This window comes from Poecilia reticulata, linkage group LG8, assembly GCF_000633615.1.
Source record: "Poecilia reticulata strain Guanapo linkage group LG8, Guppy_female_1.0+MT, whole genome shotgun sequence".
Classification (NCBI taxonomy): Eukaryota; Metazoa; Chordata; class Actinopteri; order Cyprinodontiformes; family Poeciliidae; genus Poecilia; species Poecilia reticulata.
This window is the reverse complement of record NC_024338.1, coordinates 13,939,991-13,949,422: the sequence shown is the minus strand read 5'-3', so window position 1 is coordinate 13,949,422 and position 9,432 is coordinate 13,939,991. Positions and strand designations below refer to the sequence as shown.

The window sequence follows — 9,432 nt, the reverse complement described above, 5'->3', positions numbered from 1 at the left end:
TCTATCTATCTATCTATCTATCTATCTATCTATCTATCTATCTATCTATCTATCTATCTATCTATCTATCTATCTATCTATCTATCTATCTATCTGTCTATCTGTCTGTCTRTCTGTCTGTCTGTCTGTCTGTCTGTCTGTCTGTCTATCTATCTGTATATAACATTGAGTTCATTGCATTGTCTGTAATTAATGGCAGCTGAACAAAGTTTAACAGAAAACCACATATCTCAAATCGAAAGTGTCTTTTGCTGCTAAATTACTGAATAAATAGACACATGAGCTCAACGATAAACATATTTATTGTCTTTATTCAGTTACTTAAGCCATTCAACCATAAAACAGTTGAAGATCCGATGTGTTTTGGCCTCGTCCATCGCTGTTGTTTGCAGACTCTGATCTGAACCTCTGTATGCAAAAAAAAAAAAATGGTGCTAAAATGTAATTAATAGATCAAAATGAAAATTTCTCTCTCTATATACATATTCTTAGTGTCAAATTAACCTTAGCAATTATTAAATTACAATACTTTTCAATTCAACATAGCGATTCACAGGAAGACAAGCTATTAAAAGTAAGAGCGTTGACACCAGAATGCAACCCGCCGGATCGTTTTGATGGAGACGTAAACACTTTCAGTTCTGTTCTCTTTGTGTGCACTTCTAAAGGGAACCATTGTGTACTCGGCAGCTGCTGGACTCCCTGACAGCATTGAATTGGCTATGATAACAGTTGTAACAACAGAATATGTGATCTAATAGAAGCTTGGTAGCTCACAAGTGAATGTATTTCTTGAGGGGATGATTAAATGAGAACATTGCAGAGGAGGTGATAGATGAAAAAAGAGATGGAGATGTGCAGAGAAGTGGGAAGGCAACAGATAGTGAGGGAGGGGGAACGGCAGGAAGAAGTGGAAATTAGCAGGTGGGAGTAGGATAGCTGAAAAAAGAAGAAAAAAAATGGCAAGGTCAGTTAAAAGTAAAAGTGGGAGGGGAGAGAGCAAGGAAAAAGTCTGATTGCTCTGTAGAGAAGACAGTGTAATATTAGCAGTTTCATTGCACGGAGCATAAGATCTTCCCGATCTTTTCACCCAGAAAGAAGTGAGGATCTTCACTTAGAGGATATGGAAAGCAAATATCCAAAGAACTGATTGTTTTGCGTCATTCAAATGTCTGCAAATGTTCAGAATCTGAGCAGAGTCACGATAAAACCTGAGAGTTTGCTGCTTGTGAATTTACATCAGAAAATATTTTTCTTTTAGAAAGCAATATACACTGGAAGCATAAAGTACTTCAAATGTTGGATGTAGATAAAGTGAATAATTATCTCTAAATACCTCACAAACTTGCAAAAATGATTAAAAAGTTACACTTATGAGGCTAATCTTTGATGAGTTAAGATTTCGCTTCCTTCTCAGACTCTTTTTCTGCTGCCAGTTGTTGAACACATTCAGATTTTTTTTTTCTCCAGCGCCACCTACTGTTTAGCATCAGAGCTGCAGCAGTTCAGCTGCGCCCAGAGGCCATCTGCAACAAACCATGAGGACTTTAAATGAGAGCACACAAAGGCTATGTGTGCCTGGGCAGAACAGATAAGGACATTTGAGGATAACAAATTACTCTTTGTTACTCTCTAAATGCAAGTTGAGGAATATCAAACATACCTAAAATAAAATGTAAAGTTAATGCTTTTAACTACAACTTTTACATACAAAACATGAACCCTGTAACTGAGAGTAGAGATGGTCTTTAGTTATCAGGAGATATTACCCTTTATGACTATATGGATGCTGATAAAAAAAAATCACATCCTCTAGCTATCCTTTGTATGCAAGTCTATTTCTGCCACTGAACTGAGTCTGGTTTCTGGGCCAAGTTTGTTCTCATACACACACACACACACACGCGCACACACGCTCACACACACACACCTTTCCAATCCTGCCCACAAATTCTTTATGGGACTGAGACCAGGGCTTTGTGACGGCCGCTCCAAAACATCGATTACATTGTTGTCTGGGAGCCACTTTGTAACTAATTTAACAGTATGCTTAGTATCATTGTCCAAATTGTGCCAAGCTTTAACTTCCTGTTTTATGTCTTGAGATTATTGTGTGTGGGGTTTTTGTCACATTCACACTGCTGAGGAAAGCACCAGTAAATGACTGCCGGAGAATTTTATTTCAACAAGGCCCATTTACCGGTGTGGACGGATCAAGTCAAATATAGAAAAATCCCTTGTAAAATGTGAGCGCAGGCCATTTTTACAAGCATTTCAGACAATATATTTATGCCTCCTATCCTGTTTTTGTTATCACTCAGCATGTGGCTCTAATTATCTTTAGACACTGTCAGGCAGTAAGACAGTACATGCCTCGTCACATTAGGTAATCCTCAGTATATGACCGCTTTAGGGATGTGTTGTCACAAATAATTATGTCTCCTACATCTGTTTCTTGTTTGGACCAACACTTCCTGTCCAAGTTCAGGCTGAACTTGTGATGAGCCATCAGGGAGAGTTCAGAGCCTAGACGCTACAAGATGTTGCTTCAATACTTTGAAATAATATTCTGTCCACACACACCTGCAGCAAAAATATCTCCACATTGATACCATCACCCATTAGTGATGGTGTCTAAGCTGTACCCCTCTTTTATCTAAAATTAAATTTGATCAATAGAGCAAAACACTTGAATTTTTGATTCATCAAACCACGGGACGTGTCTCCACAAATTCAGATCTTTATCCCTATAGGTACATTTGTAAACAATCTTGCTTATTGTGCTGGTTTTGGTGTAATTGCTTCTTCCTTCCTGAGCAGCCACAAGGGTACCTCCTTTCAATTCGAACATTGTTAATTAACTTAGGGCATCGTACAGACGACTTAGTGTACCAGACTAACCCACTTCTGAATATGAAGAAAGAAATACAAATAATTAATTTTTTTTTTAAAGTGTCTTGCTGATTATTCTGCCGTGCAGCAAAGAACAAAAATCTGCTGACAAAAGCTGTTATTAATCTGATTTAATTTGAGACAAAGAGAGAAAAAAGGTTCCTGTACTTTTGTGGAGTGTATGCAAATATGTAGTTATAGCTGAAAACGTTTCCCATTTTAGTTCATTTGTGAGGGAGAACAACAGCGGAGCTGCACGTGACTTCATCAGTCATGACCGGTGGGTTCCGTCAGTGTGACGGCCTCGTCAGAGGCCCATATTAAACACATTAAACACTAGGCCGAGCTCCTCATTAATCAGCCCACAGGGATGACAGCCAGCTCTGCTATCCGCCCTATACATCCATGCATGCCCATAGCTGTCGGGGCCCCAGTTAATATACCCCTTCCTCTGAGATAACACGGTGATAGATTGACTGCAGGCATTTCGATTGGGGTTTGCAATTGTAATACCACCTTGTCTGGCTTTATCAGAAAAGTCCACTGAGCAGCCACGACAGATCATCTTTTATAAAGCGYTGCGTTTCAGCTGATTTTTGCCTGGGAAGGTGCGACGTTATTATCATGTCAACTGATTTAATGTCACGCGTTTAGGTCGAGACAAGCCGTCTTAAAGGTACAATCCGAAGATGAACGACGTCCAGACGATTTTTATGGAAACGRCGTYCACAACAACAGCAACCACAAACAAGACAATAACAACCCACTACATTTTAACAGTGTTATTAATAATCCAGTAAAGTCAGTGGCATCATAAGTTTAGTAATACGTTTTTCTTCTGTTAAGGGATATAGATTAAGAACCTAAAATGGCACAAAAACAACCCCTAAAATATTGTTTTTTTAGCTGCATTTGAAGGATCGTATGAAAACCTGTAGTTCTGAGCCCTGGTATCTCCAAAATAAATTTCTGCAGTCTTACTTTAATTGATTTATAATTACCCTGTGTGCCTAAAGTGAGCTTTTAATCATCTCTTGATAGTAATTTGAATCGTCTGTTTACCATACACCAAAATGATCAGCTACAAAAGCTGGCTCTCGATCCATTATTGTTTTCAGCTTTTTTTTTGTCCTAACTGCTTTTCTCCTGTAGCTTGCCGTTTGTTTTGATTAATGTGTCCTCAAGAGAGAAGAAACTGTAATGACGATGAGAGGAAGTAAAGTTAGGATAGAAAATGTTGTCCGGGCTCAAAGACAGTCGGGCGTGTTCTGCACCACTAGGTGTCTCTCTTCAAATGGGTTAGAGAGTGWGGGCTTGGCATTAACAGAGATGGAGAAAGGCTGAGAAAGGTCAGACCTATAGAAGAAGGTGGAGAGGAAGAGGAGAATAAATAAGCAAGGGCAACTCTACTAGATCCTCGGCTACTGCTAATGCTCTTGTTTGAAGCCTGAAGTGCCTGTTTCCTTTACTAACTACTGGAGACAGAGAGACTCTGTGCCTCGATGTCGAATTCCAGCAGCTGCCTCTCCAGAACAAATATTTAGGTGCATTCTGCTCGTTTGACCCAACTCATTTGCTGTGCAAAACAACAGAATGTAAAAGTGTTTAATGACAAATTTCTACAATGATAAAATGTCTATGAAATCCCAAAAGAGGTAACTACTTTCAGGGCTTCATTTTCTCTGCCTGGATTTGTTATTTATTATTAGTCTCGCCCCCTCAGGGTCTTTTGTCCTTACAAAATGCACCCTTTTCTGTTGCCTTTCTGGTTTGGGTGAGATATGGCACCCAGCTTTTCTATTTGTACTTTCCTGGCTTCGTAAGGAACTCACATATTTGCTCTGGGTTCTTTATTGTCTACTTTTCTATTTCCTTGCATCAAGAGCGGTCCTGAGTTGCATAGGTTATATCGTTTTGTATTACAGGGTCAGAAGTTCAGCAGCAAGCTCGCCCACGGACAGCTTATCTCAGCAATGCCATAAGACAAGATTCTTGCAAATCCCACTGAAACAACGTAACACATACATTCTTGGTGAAATATTTGCGGAGCGACTGTTGACTGAAAACTACGTCGGAACAATATCCAGAGGCTTTCCATTGCCTCGCTGCCTGTTTGTTTTTATTGTGTCTACTCAAAAATGCACCACCTTTTTCCACGCTTTCTCTATTTGTGGGCCCTTAAACTGTGATTTTCAACAGCTTTGGAGATTGTGTCCAAACAGGAGCGCACATCATGTTGCCAGTGCCTGCTGTGCTGTGAAACAGAAATTGAGCCAGGGTAATCACCACCATTACCAGTTCTACCAAAAACCAAGGCAAGACAAACAAGGCAGAGAAGAAACTGGCTTGCAATGGGGCACATGATTTCTACCTTAAACTTGCAGGTGCTGGCAAAAAGAGACAGGCAGTGCAATGCACAAAAAAATGGATGGTAAGAAGGAATAAGATGTGGCGGGGATGTACATGAAATATCATGGCTTTCTATTGCTCTGCTTGACTCTATGTTTTTCTTTTTCATGTTTGCAGAGAGAGCAGAGCTATGCAATTACTTTCTCTCCCCAGCTTGTAATCAGCAGGCATGTCAGCAAACACTGTTAATGGGGGTGGACACTTTCTACCTTCACACCCGAGACCSCAGCAGTGGTTAATTGGAATAAATGCAACTCCATGCTTCATTTACCCTCACCCTGTGTTTTTTTTTGTGCCCCCTCCCGTGGTCTCCCTCCTCCTTTACTTCTGCTTTAACCTCATCTTTCTCCCCCCACCCCGCTCGCTCTATCTTCCATTGCTCTCGCCGCTTGTTCTTCATGCTTGTTAATAGCTTCCCGCCTCATTGTTACTCCAGATGTTTTCCATAATGAAAACATTAAAAACAGGGTGGACAAGATCCTGTCTCATCCGCTATAGTTGATTGAAATTCGCCTTTTTTTTTTCCTGCTTGTGTCTTAATGTTGGGAAGAATTGCGGTGAGAGATTAGATACTGTGAGTAACTGCTAAAACACATCACATGCATGCTATTTTTTGTGATCAGTACATCCACTTGCAGTGAAAAGTAGCTGTGTCTAAGATTACAGCATGTAGCTCAGAGTGAGAGTTTAAAGTCTTGATTTGATAATATTCATTGGGAGTTATAATTTTGTTGCTACCTCTGCTGTGCATATATGTGGTGGTGTAATGTATTCATGGGTCCTGCAGCACCATCATAGCTTCTGTGATGTAATCTCTTTTCCCTTGGCTTAGGCCCCACCTGTGGGAGAAGGGGAGAGAGAGCTGTAAGTGCTTGTGTGATGTAAAATGCCTAATTTAGGGGGTGATTGATGGTTTAATATTGCAGCCTGCAACCTTGCTGCCCCCACCTACCCAATGAAGCTGCAGGCAGGTGTGAAACTGTAGCACTGTGTGAGTATTATGTCACTTTCTATTCTCACATTCAAACTCAGCCGGTGGAATTAAACCAATTCTGAGTTTGTTTGTTTTGTTCTGTGCGTGTGTGTGCGGGTGTGCGCGCATGTGTGTGCGTGTGTGTGTGTGTGTGCATCTTTGTGTGGCTATAATGTGGGTATGCTGCAGCATTTCACCTCTCACGGAAACGCTAAAATCCACTTAGATGTATTGACTTGTGTGGTCTAGAGTCAGTGGTCAGTAATCACAGCCTTTTCTGTTTCCTCATTTTGACCAATACTTAGTAATTTCTTTCATTTCTTGTTTTCTTCCATAAAATGTAGAAAAAGTTCTTTGTGTCACCATTGTCTTAACGATGTAGATGTCCTGCACTCACATATATCTGTCCTCCCACTCTTTCGTCTTCACTGTGGGTTATGCATCAATTATCACTCACTTTAACAAAATAAAACATATTAATTTAAATTAACTGCTTGTATTATTTACAGAAAATAACAACACTGGTTGGTTATATGATGGTACACTGGTACATCATCTCTCTCTCAGCTAAAAAGAAGCAAAAGAAGTTAAAGGGCATCTATTACACTGCCTTGAACAAGTTAGGGTAGGTCTGTAAATCATTACATTTTTTGCACAACATGGTTCACAGATAATGAGATTTTACCTGCTCATTTCTGCCTAGTTTGAGTTCCTTTCGCAAATAAGCTGCTGATGGCCACGTTTCCAAACACTCGCACTTTTTACATGTAAAAATGGCTGCAAACAGATGCGTGTGCAACCATGCATTTTTGATAGTTAACGTACACAACTGCCGGCAGTTTTCGAAAGAGGACGTCGTGAAGTGATTCATGCGAACTAAAAATTTCGTTGACAGTGTAGCTGGGACATTGCAAGCAGATCCACCATTGGGTGGGCTCATTCCACCACTTCCATCCCATCCTGACGCAGAACAGAATATATAGTTTGAAAACCCACGCAGTGTAATTATGTGCACACGTCACAACGTCACTGTTAGGTTTAATAAAGAAATCAGTGAATTACTCAACTAAAAAGCAGGCTTACCTGCAAAACAATGTAAACTAAGGGGGTGAGTGTGATTTTCCCAATGTGTGGCTACAACAAAATTTAAAATGCCTAAAGGTTTTTAAACATATAAAGACCACCAAATATCAACATTATGCTGCAGAGACAATTCTTGTTAATATCTACGTAGAACTTCATTCAGAGAAATGATCAACAGTCAATATCATAGCCTTTTGATTGTTTATTAAAACACTCGTGGAGTGTTGAGCACTCAAAGAGCCCATAAAGCAGTGTGCAAATGAAACATTTCCTCACAGCTGCAGTGCTGCATAGCAATAACAATAGTGATGGTTTTTATTGCATTATCTTTTTAAGCAGGAATCATCAGCTATTTACACAGAAACTAGTGCTTGCACACTCAACTTTTATAAACGGTCACAATTCAAATATTGCATTACTTTAAAGAAGTGATGCAAGCAACGATTAAGAAAATAATGCATCAAGAAGTTTTAATTCACAAATAATAAACGTAAAATGTAACAAATTAGGAGCAAAAAGGTGGATCCTGCATGGGAGAAAACGATGATGGAGCAGGCTTCCTGTGTGGAAAAATGTACATTTTCATCCCACAAAAAGGCATACTTGGAGATGTTGTCGTTAGTTGTCAAAGAACTTAAAGAGAGATGAAGTTTCATCTTAATCATATGTAGAAGAATATGTGTAGGAGTGAATCATTAAGTTTTTTTTTCATGACCCCTGCTACTAAAAACAAACTTCAAGTGTGCGTTGCGACAAAGTTACACACATTTGAAGACAGATTGGTAGGTTGCTTATTTATTCAAGTTTTTTTAACAAGCAAAGTTTGGTAAATATTTCATCTCTGCACAAGTATAGCGACAAGCGAATGGGAGTAATGGGATTGCATCGAGGTGAAATCATTATGATGCTACAATTTATGTAAGTTTGCTGTAATTGGATGACTCTCGAAGCCTTTTGTTTTCTGTCAGGTTTCACTTTTTTTTTTTTGCCTTCAATCTTCGAACGATGGCAGGTATCTGTATCCCGCATTTCTCTCCCTCTCATCTGTTATTGCACATTGAAGGAATATATTACCTGAAGAACAGGTAGCAAGATGATCTCAATAACTTTCAAAAGTTGGGAAAAGTGCATTCAGATCCTTCTGGATCCGGTAATCACCATGTAAACATAGTTTTGTACACTTTCCGGTGGGAAAATGAATCACAGTGTGATGCCTCTGAGTTATTTAGTCATGCGGACACTTTGATATCATTATGTTGATATTTTGTCTTCTATTAGCCATAAGAGGCGACTGCTCACGGTGACGGCGAATGCGTAATACTAGTAAGTGTGGACAAGTGCTGAGAAACACACTGAGAATACGTTTCCTGAATCTGCAGTGCAGACACACACACACACACACACACACACACGCACACACACCACATGTGTATGTGTATTGACACAGTCTCAAATGGTTGTTGTGCTAATATGTTTTTAATGTCTTTTGGATGCAGTCAACATCTCTAATTTGTTTTTGTCTGAGCCGTGTGCTTATGTGGATGGGGACATCAAAGCAGTAAAAATAGCATTTCTCATTAAGCATACTTTCCCTCTCATTTATTTTCCACATCCTCACACGCTGTCAGCTCGTCCGCGTGAAGGTTTTTTTAGTCACAGTTTGGGAAGTTTTGAGGTGGAGTTAAAGAAAACATAATGGCCCGGCACTCTGTGTCCGATCCCTGTATTCTTCAGCAGGCTTTCATCAAAAAGTCATCATCATTTGAAATATCAGCTGCGAAAAAAGCATACAGAAAATTTGGTTACATAATACGAAGGAAAGAATTTCTTTTTCTGTGGTTCAAATTGATGGATGGCACGGAAGGAAAAATATGAGACAAACAAATAGCGGTTTTTAGCACGTAATTTGATAGATGAGCTCTGACTTTGCTTCAGCAACGTGTAAAATATTTGATTCAAATATAGACTCAGCAGAACTTTTATCTATCTATCTATCTATCTATCTATCTATCTATCTATCTATCTATCTATCTATCTATCTATCTATCTATCTATCTATCTATCTATCTATCTAT

The 9,432-nt window shown here is 39.4% G+C and overlaps 1 long non-coding RNA gene across 1 annotated transcript in view; it reads right to left on the bottom strand.

Annotated features, from left to right (window-relative positions):
* Window positions 1-324: 324 nt before the first annotated feature.
* LOC103468772 (uncharacterized) overlaps window positions 325-9,432 on the bottom strand; it is a 33,597-nt gene continuing 24,489 nt past the window's right edge. Inside the window, exons 3-4 of the long non-coding RNA XR_534254.2 lie at window positions 6,040-6,140; window positions 325-408 (exon numbers count right to left, since the gene is read on the bottom strand). This is a non-coding gene — a long non-coding RNA (uncharacterized LOC103468772). The remainder of the gene's footprint in view (window positions 409-6,039; window positions 6,141-9,432) is intronic.